Consider the following 22,488-nt stretch of genomic DNA (forward strand, 5'->3'; position numbering starts at 1 on the left):
TCGTCGAAGTTGCTACGGTTTAGCCGTCATGCTTTCCATTTCATCTTGCATTTAATTTTGTGTTTTACCTAACCTTCTGTACCATATTTTATGTGAGTGAGTAAATTTTGACGTTTTTGTAGGTAATAGTAGGAATACCTACTATCCAGGAAATATGTAGCTGTGTATTACTACTAAGAAAATCCCAAGTAATAAACTTGGGATTTATTGAACAAAAATACGTCTACGAATCTTAATCTTAGTTGCATTTGTAGAAACGTAGAAATAAGACAAGAAGTCTCTTCAAATTGTGTACGTACCTAATGATTGAGTTCAAAGCAAACGAAACAAACAGCAACTAAGTAACTCTACCCATATTTTAATGAAATATTTAAAAGATGTTTAAAATATTGCCAACAAACAATAATTTGCACCGAACAGACTACAGACTACAGACCCCAGGTTCAGAGCTCCTCTGATTTGGAGTTGCGGACTACCTAGCGGGTTACCGGGGCTCCGACTCGAAAAGCAGGAGTAGGAACGGGGTGGTTTTTAGTCAGTAAGAGTCTGACATTCCCTCTCGTCTCACACAAGGCATGAGAAGACATTGGATGATTTTCCCCCTTAAAAAAAAAGGTTAAGAGCCCCTGTAATAATAGTAAATTGTATAATAAAGAATAGTGCGTAACTTTAGTAGAAACTTTTCAAGTTAGTTTTATAGCTGTTTGAAGGTTGTGATTGTGGCCGGCGCCGCTGTATCTCATGGCTTGAAAGTGATCTGCGAGGAACAAGTAACAATCGCTCTATTTGGTGTTATTTACTTGCAGTTGTTAGATAAATTGACGGTTACCTATTCGGAATGGAAAATTTCGGAAAGGTCGTTTTGTTACTACGAAGTTAGGTAGGTAAATAAATATCTGTGTTTAGTCATAACTACCAAATAAGCAATAGGTATTTTTTAGTCATAGTTATGCTGTTTTAGTTGTTATTTTATATGCAGGATGCAGGTTTTTCCCGATTTTAGTCACAGCTATACGCTGCACTATTCCATGTATTATTTACTTCTTAGGGTGCTTTTCCACCAGAGATGTGCTATGTAGCTGTGCGAAGAAGATGCGCAGTTCGAGTCTGCTCGAAGCCACCCATAGCACACTTCAATAGCACGCATCCATAGCACGCATCTTTCTATACATATAAAAACTATAGCCTAGCTGAGTCCATTTCCCGGAGCTGCGGACCTAGCGGGTTACCGGGGCTCCGGCTCGAAAAGTAGCAGTAGAAACGGGGTGGTTTTTAGTCATGTACCGCCATATGCCGAGCACAATTCCAGTCTCCATACTAGATAGATACTACTGAGTACTGAGGAAATAGCATATTGTATAAGTATAAATACCGTATTGTCCGTGTGATTCTTACTATTTATTAGTATCACATAGAACTACTCACTATAATAGTTATTCAAGAAATATGAAAACAAGATGAAGACAATGTATCAAACGGTAGCAGCTTCATTCATTCATTGAATGCATTGTAAAGGATATGTTACAGTCAGAGTGATTAAATAGCAATTATTCATAATGACTGGTTATTATGAATAATCGTATAAAAAAGCCAAATTCACTAGACAATGTAATAAATTAATCACTTTATCTGGATATTATTCATAATAGGGAGTCCAAGTTAGTTAAAGTAATAATACATGTGTAACTCAAAATGTCACAAGACTTTTACTTGTAAGAATAACTTATAAGAATAAAAATTAATCTTTAAGATCAAAGACTAATTTGTTTTGGCATAAATTTGCTTACGTTAGTAGGCCTAATAACTTATGTAGGAAATGGTGGTAGAGAACTTGTAGTGCCCTATACATAATTCCGATCAAACTAATTTGCTAAAGTTTCTGTAACAATTAAATAATAATGTTGGTTAAAAATTTAATATGCTATGCAAAAAAAGTTAGTGACAGAACCGAATTGCTACAAAACCGACTCCACGTAGTCTTGTTTGTCCTACCCCTAGAGTACTGCCTGTAATTTAAAATCACGTAGGCGCGTAGGACCGAGGCGGCCCGCGGGCTGAGGAGCAGGAGGCTGCTAGCGAGCCACCGCGGCTGAGGCTGGCCGGCGAAGCCGGTCAACAAGCCAAAGCTGCGGTGGTGAGCGTAAGCCGTCTGCGACGATTAGTACGCGTGGGACCGCGGGAGGCCCACAGCGCCGGAGCCATGACAGAAACCCTGCCTGCTGCATGCTGCATATTTGTTTGCATGCTGCTCGTTTTATTACATTATCCAAGTCTTCGAAGATAGTATATAAAATTGCTAGTTAATGTGATTAATTTTGTGTCATTTATCACTTTATCTAAATTGAGTAGACGTTATATATAATTGCTAGACAGTATATATAATATCAAGATTTATTACTTTGGCTGTAACAGATATATAAAACAAAACATTACCTACTTATTCCCATTCAGAGATGAAGCCGACACATTGTTCTGCCATGAATCATCTCTCATCACTTCGCGACCTTGTCGGTAAATATCAGTTATTTTAAACTAATCACCGTTATAATATAACTATTCGTTGAGTCGTTGCAACAGATAACCGCAAACTTTAACTTCGGGTTATTTTAGTACCTACTTTGGCTTTATAACCTACCTATTGCACTGCGCAGTTTTAAGTAAGTTAGGCGTAAAATGTGTACCTTGTATCCAAGATTCTTTTTCAACGTCATGCTTTTTATCCCCAAATGGGTAGGCAGAGGCTCATTTCGACACGTAACGTCACTGTACAATGTATGTACCTGCACCCATTTTTCACCATTACTGTTATAAGTCCCATGTAATAGGGCGTGAGCCTATTGCCATATATCGGACACAATGTCAGACTCAGTGCTGCTACTAGATAGATATTTTCGAAAAACTGATAAAAATCCCAACAATACTTTGCCCGATCTGGGAATTGAAACCGAGAACCCTTGCTCGGCAGCCGCACTTGCGGCCGCTCGGGCAATGGGGCAGTCAGCTTAATAATATTTAAGTATTAACCAATTCTGAATAAACTGCAGTGTTTTTGCAAGTTGTAAATCACAAAAATATTAAGTAGCTTGCCAAGTATTACCAATAAACAACCAGTACGTAAGTTTTTACCAAGAAAGCCACGGGAAAATTGTGCAACCGTACAAGACACATACATGAGAGTTCACATATTAGTGTAGCGGAACTTAAACGAGACGCTAACTAGCAGCCAGTTATCCTAGCGAGCCAGCGACAGACATTACACAAGCTCCGAGCAGTTTACTCGCTCATTTCCACGGATACCGTAACGCGAGTAAACGCAGAAGGCCCACAATCTATTTGGTAAAGGGTTTGAAACTTGGAACTAACGTTTAGTTGCTTACTGCTGCATTCAGAGACATTTAATGATTAATTAAACTATTCCTTAGTAACGATTTTTAACCCCCGACGCAAAAAGAGGGGTGTTATAAGTTTGACGTGTCTGTCTGTCTGTCTGTCTGTCTGTCTGTCTGTGGCATCGTAACTCTCGAACGGATGCAGTGATTTCAATTTAGTTTCGTATCAAAGGGGACTTATGTGCGAGTGTTTTTAGACATGTTTGATGAAAATCGGTTGAGCCGTTTTAAAGTTATGGGCGGTGAAAGTAACGTAAGCGGGAGATTAACCGAAGGTCTGCAAATATACTGGGATGGGGTCTCAAATGAAACCGCACTGAAAGAAAATATTGAAAGATATCATTTTTCGTATTAACAAAAATAAAAAAATAAATAAAAAAATTAAAAAAATAAAAAAATAATAAAAAAAATTTAAAAATTAAAAATGAAATGAATTTTTTTATAAAATACAAAGATATAAAACCTGCACCAATGTTATCTTTAGCCTACTTATAGAAACAAAAACTAGTAATTAATAAGTAAAAAAAAAAATCAAAGCGAACGAGCTTGACCTTGAATGTAATCTTTACCTTAACAAGAATTGAAATTATAGTAAGTATATGTAATATACTAAGCCTAACTTAACCTAACCTACCTATAAAAAGTATGAAATAAAAAATTAAATTAAAAATTTAAAAAACCCCCGACACAAAAACTTAATTTCCCTTTAAAAAGTAAAAAATAATAAAAGAAACTTAATCTTAAAGTACCTAAGAATGTACTAATAATTCTAAAAAAATACGTCGCGTTGGGGGACCGCATGAATACTATATTTCTATTTTCTGCGTTATAGTTAAGTACTTAAACATCAATTTACTTTAATGTTAACACCAAGCACTTATGAAAAAATCGTAGAAAAGTAAGAAATAATTAGGAGCGGTCCCCCCCAACGCGACGTATTTTTTTAGAATTATTAGTACATTCTTAGGTACTTTAAGATTAAGTTTCTTTTATTATTTTTTACTTTTTAAAGGGAAATTAAGTTTTTGTGTCGGGGTTTTTTAAATTTTTAATTTAATTTTTTATGTATTGAAAACAATGACTAAGTCCTGCGGCGGTTAAATAGTCGTACCTATTAGGCTATTACATACGTGTTAAGTTCTAATTTTGTTTATCTGTTTGAGAAAAGAGCTATTTCGATTATAGCATTTTTGTTGTTATTTGAACATAAATAATTTAATACCAACCTAAATATTGTACCGAACTTGAGCTTTTAACATGTCCCTTCTGTACAATTTTCTCAGTACCGTAGCTGAGTCCGCCATTTTTTGCAAGGCTCGGATACCGGTTAAATTTTCAAACCGTTATTATGTACTTGTACGCAAAACCTTTACATTGGGTTTCGTTCGCGAAACCGGTTTTTTTAAACCGGTATTTGGAACAGTATTTTCATAAAGGTTTTTTCGGATTAACCGGTTTAGAGCAATAAAAACCGGTTAATACGACACACATCAAAGAAACGCCGCGCGCTGTTCAGCTTATTTCAATAATAATATTTCAACGCGTGTACCGACATGCCCCTCGTCGAATAAACCGGTTAATTTAGGTTAAAATAAAGTTCTTTAATGTTCACGTTCTTAAGAAAAGTTCGGAGGAAAACCGATATAAACCGGTATTAACCGGTATTTTTTAAACCGGTTCCGAGCCTTGATTTTTTGTATCGCGGCGCATGCGCGGTGACGCAACGTGCCGCTGGTATGCGCGGAACAGGTTTGCGACCCGCCGTCTAATCCGGACATAAGTGCGTACCTGTAGGCGTTACCTCGGAGTTTGGCACCTAACTACTAGTTAAATATCGTTTACTTTTCTAGTTATTTCCCAGAAAAATCTTTATTTTGATAGTTAGTTGAGATTAGATTTGATTTGAGAACTTTCAAATGTGACATTTGTCAAAACGAAATTCCGTTTAGTAGGGTTACCATATTGTTTGATATATTCGGACATTTCTGCATTTTATTTTACAAATATTTTAATGTCTTGCAAAATTTTATTCTAATTTAAAAGCATTTCTTAATTCCATCAGCATTTTTATTTATTTAAATAAAAAATAAGCATTCCTTTTACTTTTAATGAACCCAACTTCTTAAGTTCTAATTTACCGAGTGAGTGACAAACCGTAAATGCAAGGCAACATTTTTTCTTCACTAGATTTAGTAATACGACATAGAATGCCAGCTAATGGCGAACATAGCAAAAGGAATTGTGTCAGCATTTTAATTAATCGAGGTTTTTTACGTTCGCAAGCTCGATACGAATACAGAGCGACATAATGGCGTACTATTCTGCAACATTTAATTATTTATTTAAACTTATTTTATTTATTATAGAATTTTAAATTGTTTTATGTTGGGTAATAAATAATGTTGGCAGTTTATTTCTAGACTTTTAAAACTTTTTTTATGTGTTATATTGAGTTGTTACATTATGAAGTCGTTGGAAGAGACCTACGTTTAGCAGTGGACATAGGTCTTTTAGCTGATATGATGATGATATGTATTTCAGTCGAGATTTTCTTTTATGAAAAGTTTAATCATGGATGTGCCTTTTAAAATATCCACAGGCGTCTTTTCAGTATAGTTTTAAAAAACGTCTTGATTTCCATGCTAAATGCTCTTAATGGAAATATGTATTTGATTTACTATCTGAAATAACCTGTTTCTAAGTACTTATCATGAACAAAGTTAAAAAGGCGCCAAGAACACAACCTCTTGTGTTTTTTTGTTCGTAATAAATAATATAACAGTGAATAAATATGTTACAGTTTTATCTCCGACACAAGCTGACACGTTCCGTTTTCTTGTCATTGATAACTTGACAAGATTTTTTGTCACAGTTTTTGTAATGAATAATCAAGCGGAGAGCTTGTTGGCTACTATTTATATTTAACCAGTTACTCAGGAAGCTTGTAACTACAATTAATGACATTTTAATACCAACATTGATTGTAGGTTAGTTATAAAAAATATTGCTGTTTTAATTTATTGGTCATGCTGCTTTTTGTGTTTCAATTTGGCATGAACAAGTTATTATTTGTAGATGCTTAAGATTGCTTCTATCAATCTTCATAAATCTTGATCGAATTATTCTGTATAGCGGTATTTGTACTTTTTATGAAAGGTCAAAGTATATACCCTTATTTCTATAACCCTGACACTTAAAACCTTTCGAATATCATAAAAATCTTTGCCCTATGTATGAATATGTAATTAAATCAAACATAGCATATAATAAAAACAACCATATTCGATAATTAAATTAGTAAGTGCACGTTTGAAGTTGTATATAACCCATGACCCGCACACATACACACACACACTCGCATACAAAAAGACACAAGGCTGCCAACATAAAAAACATTACAGATAGTAATTACACTTGTTGAGTAACATCTGCCCTATAAGGCCCACAGGTTATACATCGCTACGACCTTGTGATAGTCTATGGTGTTTTTATAATGGAGTCGTGTCTTGGCATCTTGGCAGGGCCTATTAAAGACGTTTAGTTGGAGGCAGATGATGTATGGCGTGCTTTATACATCACTAACAATATTTCTTAATATAATATCTGTCTAAACGCATGAGTAAGATTTAAAAATAATTCTTCGTTTACGATTGTCAGTTTAACTATTGAACATAATCTCGTATTGTATAAATTATGAGAAACTTAATAATATTTCGTCCAATTCACCAATACAGGACCTAGCGTGCATTAGTCACGCTTGCGTCTATTAAATAATGCAATCGCTTTTTTATACCGATTAGTATTCTCGCGTGATGAAATTAATATACGATTTACCAGCGATATAAATACTGACATCAGTAATAAATCAACACTTGAAATAGATCGTCGATAGGTATAATAACTAATGATTTACATACTGGAATATCATGTAATTTAATGACGAAAACGTGAATATTTGTATGTATGTTAAGTACGTGGGTTAATTTAATATTAATTTTGATCACTTCATTCAATTAACGTTGGTAAACACAGACACGACAGTTAACAAGGCCTCTATTTTTAAGTGGGAAAAATCATCCAACGACTTCTGTCGACTTGAGCGAGGCGAGAGAGTCTGTCAGACTCTTACTGACTAAAAAAAACCCTGTTCTTACCCCTGCTTTTCGAGCCGGAGTTCCGGTAAACCCGCTAGGTAGTCCGCAGTTCAGTTAATAAGGCCTTAGGGTGCATTATTTGGCGTGTGTGTACCTACTTATTATAATATGTAGCTGGTGGATATTAGTATCTCTACTTTTCAGTGTTAAATATTTAAGATATCATAAGGATGTAGAAGGAATAATAATTAATGTTTATTCAGTCTAAGTATCAACTAGAATTCTAACTAAGAACACTATAGATAGTTATCTATAGCTCATTCGCTAGCTTGAAACTTGTTTGCAATGACAGGACGAGTCATTTCCTCAGTTAGCAGAGAATCAAGTTTTCCAATTATAGCTTTAAAGAATTATCATATCGTTTATGTGTTTATTTATAAACTCACTTTTAACTTTTATTTCTCTGTCTATTCATTATTCATTCATAATGGTTACAAACGAACTTAATATGTAGATGTGCTGTGATCATGTGAACATGACCTTTCTAAGGAAAGGACATGTAGGGTAAGCCCTACCTTATTGTAACTTCTGTCATCATACAGTCTGATTTGTCTAGCACGTACAACGAGGCAAAAACCCATAAATATAGTAAGTTTTGACTTTCCTCATCATTAAAGCAACTTTAGAACCAAACTTTACATACATCACATGTTTAGTAAGATACCATTCTCAAATAACAAAAGTAAAAATTGATTCCCATAATGATGAAAGATACAATAATTCCTTTTACTCATATCGAATTACCTGTCTCAAGCCTCAACTTTACTTTACAACTTACAAAGTAGCATTCATAAGTAATTCTCATGATATGGGAAGTGAACGATTCCAAGATAATATTGCACGAGGTGCACGCAATCTGATTCGACATTATAAATTCATTTACGTTGAGGTCGCGTAATGTCGTCCGGTGAGGCGGCGGCCGTGACCGTTTACTTGCGTTTAAGGGCAGTTTCATTACTCATAGCCTTACCTTACCTATGTATTGTTACTATGTGCAAAAAAATGTATGAGAAATGCTGATTTTTTTTTTAATAAAAAATGATTTTCTAGCCTACAGTATCTTCTGGAGCTGCGGACAACGTAAAAGGTTACCGGGGCTCCGGCTCAAAGCAGGAGAAGGAACTGGGTGGTTTTTAGTCAGTAAGAGTCCGACACTCCCTCCCGCCTCGCCCAAGGCGGGAGAAGACATTGGATGATTTTCCCCCGTCAAAAAAAAAAAAAAAGTTTACAGTATCTTAAAGTTTCGTTTTGACAAGCATTTGCAATAACATACTTGTACAGTAATCAGTAGTTTTCATTTTTTTTTCTGTAAAAAAGCAGGCGTATTAGTCAACCATTCCACTAGACATGTCAACTAAAAACAATTTCATTAATATCAACAGCCATTCTCTTTCAAGTATTGGCTCAATAATACACATAAACCGACATCAAGCGACAAGTCATTTTGCAACAGTAACCCAGTTCTTCCGAATAAGCAGTCCTATTAAATCTCATATTATTGCGTTCTTTGATTACCAACTTACGAGATTATAATCTAGCTTATAGAGCTACCTCATTGGACAAAGTAGATGTGTGACTTAATAATTTAGCTTCTAGAATATTTTCGGGAAAAATCCGTTCAATGTTGAATTCATGGTGATCCTAGCTAAGCACGAAGTACGCAATACGTAAGTACCAATGCATTATCTCAAACTGCAAAACGGTAGATAATAATACGTGATGCAAGGATGCAAGTAATAATAGAATTGCTACTCTGACAATTTGCGAAAAACCAAAAAACTGATCTTAAGTTAATCTTTCAAAGCCCGACGCCCGAATACTGAAATGCTACTCAATTTTAATTTGCACTTAAATATCGTGCTATCTCAGTCATTTTATAAAGAATTGATAAGGACAGAACTAGTTTTGAGAGCGTCTTAAAATTGAGTAGCGTTTGAGTATTTGGACATGACCTAGTGAATATGCCTTAGACCGATACGCAATCAGTATAGTTGGATGTGAGTACAAGACCAATCGATCGACATTACCTTGTAAAGCCTAGTAACCAAGAATTTATTTTATCAGCGCACATCAAAAATGCGGTCAGCCTTGGCAAGAGTGTATTGAAGTCATTAGAACCATCAGCATGTCCCTACAATGCGTTTGTCGTAACTTATTGACAAAACTTAAGCCTGCGACACACATACCTACTTACTACTTGGGCAATATTGACATGTGGAGCCCACTGCGGTGACCACACTGCGCGGTTATGAAGGACACGTGATCTATGATGATGTAACGAGGATGCTGCCGCAAAAAACTAATTTCTTTAAACTGGTTTTTGTTGGCTTTGGTTTGTTAAGAATGGAATGTTTTATATCATACCTTGTTTTTTTTTTGAGGGGGAAAAATCATCCAATTACTTCTCTCGCCTTGGGCGAGGCTAGACGGAGTGTCAGAATCGTACTGACTAAAAACCACGCCGTTCCTACCCCTGCTTTTCGAGCTGGATCCCTGGTAAACCCACCAGGTAGTCCACAGGTCTTATATCATACTCTATTGATTTTATTTTGTTTGAATAAAAACGTGGTGAATAATTATTATAGTTAAGTTTTTTTTTGTTGTAACGGACGTTTAAAATAAATTGAACACGTTTAATAAGCAATTTAGTTGGCATACAACATAATTACACAATATTTCTTATATTAATAATCTATATTTATAACACCAGCAATCTAAACTTATTTATGTAGATTTAATATTCTGTTTACATTACAAATTATTTGTTTAACATAATAAACCTATTTGGAAACCTTTAGCCGATCGTAGAGCATAAAAAATTAAGTGATTTTTTCCATTTCTTACGTCATTGAGGTTTAAAAGATGGAAGATATACTTTATAAGCAAGGTATAAGGTGTTTGATGGAATTTGAGCAAAAAACGACAGCTTATACTCGTATGTAATCTATGTAACATATTATGTAGTAAGATTGAACATCATTAGAGCCACGCCGTGATGTGACGGCATGTAGGAGTTAGCGGTTTGTAATTAAGACCATGGACTTATAATTGAGACGTTTTGCGACAAAAACTGATTGGTTCGACCGTCGTGTCAGGAGTTACCTAATGATTATGTTCGAAATAATGTTGCAGTATTAGTATTACTGAATATATTAGCATTTTTTTATGTTTTAACACAATTACGAAGTTTTTGCAATGTTTTCTATTTTTACCAATAACAGTAACTTTAGATTGCTTTACGTTTAACAAAACGAGAGCGCTCGTTTGGCGCTCCGATTGGTTGGTTTATTCGTGCCGGCCAATCATAGCGCTATTTCGTTCAACGTAAAGCAAACTGGTACTGAGGATACATCTTACTTACACATGTAGTGTACCTAAGCTGATTTATTTTATTCTGATTTGAATAGAGGTCTATAAAATATTTGTGGCATTTCCGTAGTTTAAACGAGAAGGCAAGCCTTGAATGCGATCTAGATTGGTTTAATGTTAAACCAAATAGAGCCGTTGATGAACGATCCGCATCTAATTAACATTTCTAGCTGCAGGCTATTTAATTTAGATTCAACATTGATGGCATTTCATTTCTGAATTTAATTAATTATTTATCATAAATCATAATAAATATGTCACTAAATTACCTCATCCAATCATCACACTAAACGCAGTACAACTTTAAAAGGAATTTTCTTTTAATAATTTTTTCAAAACAATATACCACAGTACACAATATCTTAGCCATAACAAGATCTTTATATCAACACAATATACATAACAATCAACATACCTAGTTGGATTACTTTGAATTCTTTTATTTTTCTTTGTAGCATTGAAAGAAAAAAATCTGCATTCCTATTGGCTGTATCAGCATGAACACTCGGCACAAATCTCAATGAAAACTCCACGGAGAACGCGTTCCACTATGGTTCTAGTTCGCACTGATAGCTTTAAACATGGCGACGTTCGAAAATGGCGCGAAACTGATATGGAAACTCGATTACGACAAAATTGGATTTATTCGTAATTTAACGCATTAGGACAGAGTTTGTCTCGATTATACGTTGCATTAAGAATAAATTGTCGCAAATAATTCCTTCCCTCATTATTATTGGCATATTAAATCTGTTAGATTAGTAATAAGTATTGCTTAAGTCTTTGCACAACAGTAGACGCTGTTTTACTGTGATGCCTATAGGTACTGTGATACTGTGTTAATGCGAAATTCCAGTCACTGATTTTCCAATCATCAAGTACGGCCAATCAGCAGGTTTGAGGTTTAAAAATAAATGGAAAGGTCAGATTGACTTCCTGAATAAAACTTTCTTGTTTACGCAACCTTTTTGGCGAGTAATTACTTAGTAAGTATTTATTAAGTAAAAAATAACTTGGACATGAGTAAGTTACTGGAGACTTGCTTACATATGACAAGGGTGCGGCCGTGGATCGCAATGACCTACTGTCGCATATGTCTGCGAGAGAATTTTCCTCGAAGCTTTTTTGCAATTTAAATCTAACAGGCGTTTTTATAGACACGCACATGTGAGTTGTGTAATCTTGTTAATTTCCATAATTTAATCTGCATATCTGAGACATTCAAGCAATATTAGTTGTGCGACCTCCGAATGTTTGCGTTCTAGTCGTAAAATATCTGTAAGGCTGCGACATGACAGTTAATTTAGAAATAGTTTTCCTCTTGCTAGTACAGAAATATTGACCAGGTGTAACTAATTAGTTTCAGGCTCAATTGCTCAAAGCTATTGAAGTAAGGAACGGTCAGTAAAACATATCTCCAAATATTATTTTAACACGTAACACCCTACCGCGGCATGGCGACTCAAAGTCATTGTATGATTCCCACCATGATGGTTGTCACCTCAAGAGAAATAGTCTGACACTTCGTCTCGGCTCACCCACTTCTTTAAGATTAAGATCAAACATAAATTTATTTATCACTAAGGTGTTGAGTCTGAGATTAAAAACCATACAAATGTATTAATTTCATAACAATTCACAATGAAAATCTAGTCTACACCAATCAACAAACAACCAAACAGGTACGCCACTTAAAATTCACCAAACCTTGTGTCATATAAACAACAATAACAAGATACTCGCTAGAAACAATATCGAGTTACTTTCTAGCCGATGCCGATGGCGGCGTGAAACAAAAGCGTAGCTATCGAAAGACGGCCGACTGCTGACTGTTGGCATAATTATTGGCCAGTGAAAGTGTCATGTTACGTGCTCAGAATGTCGTATCACTAGAAGTATCGACAGGAGTCGATAGCTGGCGAAAGTAAATGTGATAACAATGTTTGAAGATGACCCTTTTGTTGGCTTTCCCGACGACAATTTGCTAGTAGCTAGTTTGGTTGTTGAGAGCTCGTCCTAAGCTTATACAGTATAAGTTTATATATATATAAGCCTATCATTTTAAGTCAGCAGAAAATTTAATTCAGTTACCAATACAAAAAACTTACTAATTTATACGATCCATCATCTATTTTGTTCAACTGCTTAGATTTTATGAACAAATCTTAATTCTTGTGTCGTTAAAATCAAAGATTACGGCATTAATTTTATTCTGTCACCTAAAATCAAAGGAATATTAAACCTGTATGCGCGGCACACAGTTACTCCCTTCCCAATCTTCCTAATCCTCGATTCCCCAACAACCCTTAAATTCCTAACCCCAAAAGGCCAGCAACGCACTTGTAACGCCTCTGGTGTTCCGGGTGTCCATGGGCGGCGGCGATTCCTTACCATCAAGTGATCCGTCTGCTCGTTTACCGGCTTGTTCTATCATAAAAAGTCTTTCAAACGCAAGTGTCTTACTAAAGTAAATACCAAGTACGAGTAACAAAGACGGCTATAACTACAATATATCGGCCATAACATTTTTTTCCTGCAAATTAAATAGTTATACAGATATTGTGATTGTTCTAGCACATTCTTGGCGACACTGGTGAACAATAAACATGCTGGGCTGCATTCCTAGACCTGTTTCACTGATACTACCTACATTAGCTACCCTTTGCTAATGTATTTGTATTGACGTTAAATAACTCGGAATTGTCCTTGGAATTGCTTTATCATTGTCACTCTACTTAAACGTAAAGCGGAATAAGAACATTCTTTTTTTAAATTTAATATTACTTAATATTTTTAGTATAATATTTTGTAATGGTTAATTAAAAAAAATATTTAAGTGATTAATTTTATTTTGATTTAAAATTATTTTTCTTCCATTACATGTTAATGTTTGTTGTTGTGTTAAATTTTTTTGGTAGACGTAGCCTTAAAAATTCATGATGTGTTAAATTAAAAAAATAGAAATTAAAAGTAAATGCAATTATCACGTGTGATACTGACTCGATAATTTCGACATCCTTATCACTGGCCTCGGTAGCGCAGTAGGCAGCGCGTAAGTCTCATAATCTTAAGGTCGTGAGTTCGATCCTCACCCGGGGCAATTCTTTTTGTGTATTTTCCCTAACACTTTTTTATTCTTTACCTGATAGTTTTTCTCAATAAACGAGGCCATGGAACTTGTTTGCCACTGGTTCTGTTGCAACTATCAATCTATACGCACCTGGCGTTCGTTGCGAAATGTTAACGCGTATGCAAATCCCATCAGCCTAGACAATGAAATATCTTTACAAAACCTGCCCACGTACAACCGTTGTATCTGTGATTGTTTACATTCATAAATAGTAATAAGACTCGTAATTAAGTCGCTACACAATTTCGCAACTTGCATTCCGCCCGCCACAATGCGTGCGACATTTCACAAATAGATTGCTGTCAAGATTTATTTCAACGCCATCTATTGACAAGTAGAAGTATTAAACGAATAAATAAATGCTTCGAAATTATTTATTTATTCGTCGTGTTGCAATGTTTTCTAAGTATGTCGTTTCCATTTGATCATAATCATGTCATAATATTATAATATTTACTGATTATAATTTATTGTGTTTCAAAAGAAAGTTTACAACGATGTCATAAAATAAAAAGAAATAAAATTGATTTGTTTTCTTTCCAGATTCAAATTCAGAGGCGGGTCGCTAACAAGGATGTAAGTGCAAATTATTAAAATATTTTTTTTTTGTTTATTTTTTATCAAATTTCGTCATCTAAGGTAACAAGCAAAGCGAATACGCTTGCCTTATCGATAGGCCATCTTCAACGAATTTATAAACGGATGGAGTTTTACATCTGTTGTAATAACAGGTACTAACTTAAAATTACATACATACGTATTGCAAGACCTGGGGCTCTTAATGTTAAGGTCATTGGGGTGATTTTCGTGTACATTTTCGTTGGCGTACAACTTCGACCAAGTAGGATCAATCGCCGCATTGTGTTTCCTATACCTATTCATTATTATGTTATTAGATTATCAATCGTCGTATGTCGCGGAATCCTAGTCAAATATGATCCTCTACATGGAGAATTAGACGAGTTCCTCGTAAACATAATAATTAATTTAGTATGTCTCACTCACGAAAGTTATAATAATAATACATTTTTACGTTGAACTTGTACGATTCGTGTGTAGAAGTCGAGATGTCGTGATTGTCAGTCGCCCTTGCGATTCTATTTAAACAAGCTACTCAAACAATGTTAGTATTACATAAACAAACATTTAAATATTTAATAACTCACTAGTAATGTTAACGTCAATGTCTAAAGGTGTCGACGTAAATCAATTTTAATTTCAAACGATAACCACACGTAATAGCTGGTAGTTTGACTCCGCTAATTACAGCCATATTGCACTGGGATTAAAGTTCAAATTCGTGTTGTTAATGACTGGGTTATTTTTTATGAATACTCTGTACGATATAAAGCCTTAACCTTGGTGAACTTTATGGTATTTTTGCTTTAAGCAGAAGCTGTAAGGCAAATCTTCTCACCATTAAGAATCTCAATAAAAGTAATATCATTAGAACTTAAATCGGGTTATTTACCATGTTCATTAGTTTTTGTGAGTGTCCGATAATATTTCGGCATGGTCAAGCGCCATGAACTAACTGTTCACAAATAAAAATAACTAGTAATAACTAGTGACCATGTCAGTTTAAAAACTTATATCAATGAAACTATTACTTAGTAATTTTGGGTATAATACTTAGACACTTAGTCAAGAGCCAGCGAAACTGACCTCTCTCCGTAACAAAAACCTTAACAATTAGAGGTCAGCTTACGATGGATGTTATTGCTAGGTAGGTGTTACATGAAACTGAATTAAAAGTTACTGTATATTAAGTAATACTTAAATACCCAAGTCATTCTAAATTAACTAAACAAATGTTTATTTTGGTTACGCTGTAAAACCTAAAAAGTAAAAACAAAGCAGATTACCATCTCGCACTGAACTTGTATAAGATTTTACATAACAACAATTCGTAGTTATTGTGTGAGCTTTATCTAATTGTGGCATTTTCTCATCTTAAACACAAAGAAGTGAAATAGATCAAATATGAGCACTATTTCGCAATGTTACACTTATTGTTACGGGGCACTAAAAGCATGCCGTGCCGTGAGAAATCCCAGCCCCTGATTGGCTAACCGAGTAACCACAGATAACAAAAAGGGCTACAGCTAAACGATTACTGTTGTCGACTAACAATTCGTATTGCGTTAATCGGTTTGGTTTTACGATTATTTATTTGATCGATTCAATTCAATTCGATTGTAGTTCTTACTTACGTTGCATGATTCAGCGAGTTTCTGTCAGCACCATATTGAGTTTGTTTTGTTTTTCTTCTTTAATGAAATGTCATTTACACTAAACTTTTTCTGGTGCATTTGAAATGAGATATTTTCATTTTAAGTTGCTTACTTACAATTTAAAGTAACAAGAAAATTGAATCAAAGTATAGCTATTCGTTTCCATTTACCTATGTTAATGAGAAAGCCAATTCTACGTATTTAAATATTTATCTAATGAATGCTTGTAAATGATAATTGATATTAGAAAATATTGATCTAAGAATCCCATCATTCGCTAGCTAAAAATCGATTACAAATACATATTCACGACAGTCAACAAAAAAGTACACATTTGTCAGATACACACTTATTCACCACGCCCCCAAAAACATGAACTCCACAGATTATACCAAAATATTCCGAAACATGACATCTAGGTGATCTAGGGCTAGTCTTTAGTCTTTATCACCAAACAATGCAGTCTATCTGCATTCCAAGGGAACCTAGAGATAATTTAATCAATACAGAATTGATATTTTACGTAAATTGTCACGGGCGTTGTCCGCCATATTGGCGAGTGCGTGACAAAATCCACAAAACTGCATGCGATGCGTTACTATGTAGTAGTCTAATGATAAGTGTTACGTGATGTTTTATTTAACAAGATGGTCGTAATTTCGCTAACTGAGCGCTTGTGAAGTTGTGAGATAGACGAGGACATTCCGTTTTGTTTCAAGATCATTCGCTTTTAGTATTGTGTGTTTACGTAATTATTTTGAGCTGTTATGCAAGTTGTTTTCGTGTTATCAAATAGACTTGCTAATAAATAGGATTTTCCTAGAGTAATAGGTAACAGAAGTATAATGATTTAAAGTGGCCATTTAGACATTTAGAATAGGGGATGATGACGAGGTATGAAAATAAAAAAATCTGATTAGGCCGTCAGTCAGGTTTTGTCACAAAGGATAACAATACTTAGATAAAACGAATGAAAACTTCTACGTATAAATAAAACATACCTAGAAGTAACGTCACGGGATATTTCAAATCGATATAATTTTATATTCGTAAGTATTTTTTTCCCTAAGAAAATAAAAAATACGTGTGTACTTAATATTTGAAAATAATCTACAAGACGGACATTAAAATAAAAATAAGTCATCTATCCTATTGATTGTATCATAGTCAGCTTTCCCAGTTGAAAATAATCTTGACGTATAGTTTTTCACTCGATGGCAGCAACGTATCGCCACAGAGTATACAATCAATCAATGAGATAAGAGATCTGTGTCCACATCTCACTTTCTCCTCTGATATAATAACAAATTAGAGAAAAAATGGCCGCGTATTATTCATTGAAAACCTTTGCCCTTCTGATTGCTAGCGTTTACTTACGTATTAAAATGAAAATGTTACATTAATCACACCGTAGGTATAATATGTGTAACTTTGCTGTACGATTTTCGGATTCAAGTACATATTCAAGTATTTATTGCATCCATAATGTACACAGGTGTTAGAAAATACAGTATTTAGTCACAATTATTTATTAGTCACGATGGTTTGGACATGTAGAAAGGGTTGATGAAAGTAGACTTACGAAAGAAATAAACAAGGCGGATATGGATGGGGCCGTCGGTAGAGGGCGCCTTAGACGGACATATAAAGACCAGATTGACGATATATTAAAGAAGGGCCAAATTAAAAGTACCCTTAACCGACGAGCATACATGAAAAGACTGATGACTGTTGATGAAGTGAAAGAGGTATGTAGGTAAGATTCGTAGCAATTGGCGGTCCATAGTCTCTGCCTACCCACATGTATTAGGCTATGCATGTTGCTGTACCTTACTAAATTTGATTTGATTTAAGATTTTAATCAATTTTTTTTATAATCATAGCTTCATGGTTCGGTAACATTTTCCCGGTATAAAAAAGTTATTTATGGATGGACTATTACAATGTTGAATTACTCAATACTTCAGCAACAAACGTAATAACCTGACAAACATCCAAAAGCATTCACAATAAATAGGATCTCAAAAAACTCGAATCGACTGCTGTTAATTTTATTTTCGGTGAAATCAAAATTTCACTTGTAACTTGTAAGTCACCAGAGGCGGTGTAGTTTTTGCGCGGTGTGTCAAAAAACCGCGACTCAATGTTGATGCTATCGAGGTGACTTATTACAGCAGTTTGCGTTTACACCAGACCTGCGGTAGATGATGTCATCCCTGATGATGAAGCGTCATTTCTTTGCAGTTTCTGCAACCGGTTTGAGATGAAAACAAGGATAACTTAGACTTAAATGTAGCAAACGAATGATGCAGTAAAGTTTTATTATAACTTTCGTGAGACATAATAAATTAATTATTATGTTATCGGCTTACTCATGTAACTGTTTGACGAGGAACTTGACTAGTTTCAAGCCATGCTAGAGGCTCATAGTCATGAGCAGCATTCCGCGACATACGACGCGGCGATTTGTATATGAGCCTCTAAGGTGGCCTCTACTAAGGCCAATTATGCCCTGACTATGAATCTGAATCAAAGGAATTATTTCAAGGAATTCATATAAGTACTGGCGCTTTTGAAATATGTATGTGTGTATGTCTATGTAGGTAGAGTTGTTATTCGCCCACTTTTCCCCAATTATTGTGAGAGTAACAATACATACATAAAGGTACCGCATCAATTAAATTGGCCCTTATCTGTGTCATAATTAAACTCATAATAATTTGTCATAAGTTGTGTCACTCGCGAACTCTACACGTATGTAGGTGCAACCTTGTAGGTTATATAGGTTATGTCAATGTGTGGGTGCATACAATACTGTTAGCAATCAAACGCCGCCCCCTCACAAAGATCAGAAGGAAGATGTGAATAATTTTGGCTATACGACCTTCGTACATTAATTTTATGGGATTCTATGCTTTTATTTGGAACTAGAATTAATTTTTTAGCAGTTATTCCAAGAACTGTTGCAGCAATTATTAAAATCATTTTTAATTCTATGCCCAACAAAAACCAAAATGATACGTCAATGATGTCATGCTCTATATGACAAGGACAGAGACACGACCTGTACGTTGTTTGTTTGTTTAATTTAACCCCTTCTCGATCTGATATATGGTACTTACTCTTAAGCCTTTAACTGCCATCAGAAAACTATTGAAGCCAAATCCTCCACTAATGTAGGTCACCGGTGACCTACGTGGCAGTTGGCAAATCTTTGGTCCCTCAATTCTTCATTCTATTTTTGGGCCATAAAAAGTAGATGTTATGTATGTTATGTTAAATTACACAAGAGACCGACCGATTACATTTTACGAGCATTCTTTGCGGTCGTAATTGTTATCTTGGATTATTATTTCACGGTGCGAATCGGGAACGAAGTTGAAACATAAGGAAATTGAGCAGCGCTGTATTGGGCATAGAATGTTAATAGCTGGTCGTTATGTATTACATAGATAGTGAAATATGTATGTATAGTTACACTGGCTCCACGAGTATTGGCCAAAGCGTTGGCGCCAAATGTTTTTATAGCATAATCCGGTAAACAAGCCATCGGATCACCCGATGGTAAGCAATTGCCGACGCCCATGGACACCCTAAACACCAGAGGCCTTACAAGTGCGTTGCCGGCTTTTTGGAGTTAGGAATTTAAGGATTTTTGGAGATTCGAGTATTGGGAATGGGGTTAATTGGGCCTCCGGTAACCCTATTCACACAATGCAATTACCCTTGTATGTAGAAATTAGCGTTGGCCAAACACTGAGGTGATTATTTTCTACCAACACCTTGGATGAGTGGTGTTGGCTTCCAATGTTTGGGCAAACGTTTGAAGCCAGAGCTTGTACCTGATTAGTTTTGTTGAAAGATTAGTCCAATCAGCTAGTCAAGAAGATTATGCTGTGATTCTCTTACTTGAAAAGCAACTTTTTCATTCAATAATCTCAATAACACAGCTTAGCTCGGGAATTGAACGCTGTGTACCCGGTTTATCACTGCACTTGTATCCACTCAACTACGAAGACTAGCAGATCATGACATTATTGTTATTTTTTAATAGTTTTTGTCGGCCATTGTGAAAGTTGGCGCGCCAATACAGATGTCAATAAACTTTGCGTTGCCCTAGCGAAGCAAAAAAAAAACAATCCATGGTCACACAGCACATCAAGCTACCCCTATCTGTCGTGCCCTTCAATATAATTTCAACTTTATAACTTTGTGATATAGTTGAAAATTCGTTGTGAGTGCAGTTCTTTGGTGACATAGTGGACTCCCTTTGAAGGCGAGTGATTGTATCAATTTCAATTACTTTCTTTTGTAGTGACATAACAACAATACGCCATATTCTGCGATGGGATAGGCAGAGGTACACATTATGTAACTGAACCCCCACTTTTCACCACTTTCAAGAGCGTATTCCTTCTTAAAAGGCCGGCAACGCACCTGTGACTCCTCTGGTGTTGCGAGTGTCCATTGGCGGCGTTAATCGCTTACCATCGGGTGACAGATCTGCAGTGCAAGAGGGACGGAGCTATGTAGGTTGTGTTAGATTACGGAGTATTTCTTAATGAACAACAGTATTTATATCTAAAAAGAACGTTTTATTATAATAAAGATATACATAGCAAGAATGACACAGTTACAATGACAACCAAAAACAATCATGACACCTAGTTAAATTTTCAGGAACAAATATTAAAACTAAACTCATTTGTGTTACTCAACACTCCCCTAAAATTTAACTACAATAAAAAAATAAATCTCCCACTGAAACTCACATATCAAACAGTGGGAAAAGAAAACAAAATCTGATCTCTTAAATAGATAAAAGATTGAGTTGGTAATGCTTTAGTCAATATGTCAGCTAATTGACTATTACTAGGAATATAATTTATCTTAATTACACCAACCTCAACCTTTTCTCTTATAAAATTAAACTTTATATCTATGTGCTTAGTTTTCTTGTGATAAACAGGATTATTGATCAGCTTGATCGCACTCTGGTTATCAACATACAACGGCACAGATATAATATTTTCACCTAAGTCTAACAATAATTGTTTTAACCACAATATCTCCTTTGCAGCCTCACATGCAGCTACAAATTCTGCTTCTGTCGTGGAGAGAGCAGTAGTCTTTTGTTTCTGGCTACACCACGTTATTGGTCCCCCATTCAAAAAGAAAATGTAACCCGTAGTAGACTTACGCGTATCAATATCGCCTGCAAAATCTGAATCTGAATAGCCAGTAAGATCACTACTTCCTCCATAAGTTATACATAAGTCCTTAGTATTTATTAGGTATCTAATAACACGTTTAAGTGCATTTACATGTTGCTGACTTGGATTGTTTACATATCTGCTCAAAACATTGACAGCAAATGAAATGTCGGGCCTTGAAACAGAACTTAAAAACAATAAGGAGCCTATAGCTTCCCTGTATGGAAAATTAACAATATCTTCATCAATTTTCTTTGAAATAACAACATTTACATCTGCCGGGGTATTGACAGGATTTGAATTACTCATACAAAACTTCTCTATTATTTGTTCTATGTAATCCCTTTGACAAATATAGATACTATTATTTACTCTCTCTATTTCCATTCCCACAAAATATTTCAATTTTAGTTCCCTTATTTTAAATTCTTGTTTCAAATCTTTCATAATTATTTTAATCATTGAGGAACTAGAAGAAACTAAAAGTACATCATCAACATAAATTATTAGAATTACTTTTACCCCATTGAAAATACCTACATAAACACAACAGTCAGCCTGAGATTGCACAAAACCATACTTAACTAAAAATTCAGTGAATCTTCTATTCCAACAACGCGATGCCTGTTTCAGACCATACAATGATTTATTAAGTTTTAAAATACAATCATTTTTAAATGTAATTCCTTCTGGTACTTCTATAAAAATATCCTCATCCAAGTACCCATTCAAAAAAGCAGTTTTTACATCAAATTGTTGAATTTCTAATTTATACTTAGCTGCAATAGAAAGAACAATTCTTATAGAGTCGTATCTCGTTGTTGGAGAGAATATTTCTTGATAATCTACGTCTTTAATTTGATTAAAACCTCGTGCGCATAAACGAGCTTTGAAACGTCTTACCTGATCATTTTCTCCCTTTTTAATTGCAAAAACCCACTTTGTAGTAAGTGTATGTTGACCAGACCTCTCGACTGGAGTCCAAGTATTATTTTCTTC

At 35.0% G+C, this 22,488-nt stretch overlaps 1 protein-coding gene, 1 long non-coding RNA gene and 1 other non-coding gene across 12 annotated transcripts in view; 2 read left to right on the forward strand and 1 right to left on the reverse strand.

Moving 5' to 3' along the window:
• The window catches only part of LOC126911406 (uncharacterized), an 88,991-nt gene that overhangs the window by 31,780 nt on the left and 34,723 nt on the right, over positions 1–22,488 (reverse strand). The window lies entirely within an intron of this gene.
• LOC118279065 (uncharacterized) overlaps positions 1–22,488 on the forward strand; it is a 595,270-nt gene that overhangs the window by 10,436 nt on the left and 562,346 nt on the right. For 9 of the 10 annotated variants that reach the window (XR_007705937.1, XR_007705938.1, XR_007705941.1 and 6 more), the window contains exon 2: positions 14,586–14,618. The exons of the other annotated variant lie outside the window; for it this stretch is intronic. The gene's annotated coding sequence lies outside the window, so the exon portion shown is untranslated. The remainder of the gene's footprint in view (positions 1–14,585; positions 14,619–22,488) is intronic. 10 annotated transcript variants of the gene reach the window in all.
• Positions 13,940–14,012, forward strand: Trnam-cau (transfer RNA methionine (anticodon CAU)). The gene has a single exon. It is a non-coding gene; the product is annotated as a tRNA-Met (tRNA).

The sequence above is a fragment of the Spodoptera frugiperda genome, chromosome 14 (genome assembly GCF_023101765.2).
Source record: "Spodoptera frugiperda isolate SF20-4 chromosome 14, AGI-APGP_CSIRO_Sfru_2.0, whole genome shotgun sequence".
Lineage (NCBI taxonomy): Eukaryota > Metazoa > Arthropoda > Insecta > Lepidoptera > Noctuidae > Spodoptera > Spodoptera frugiperda.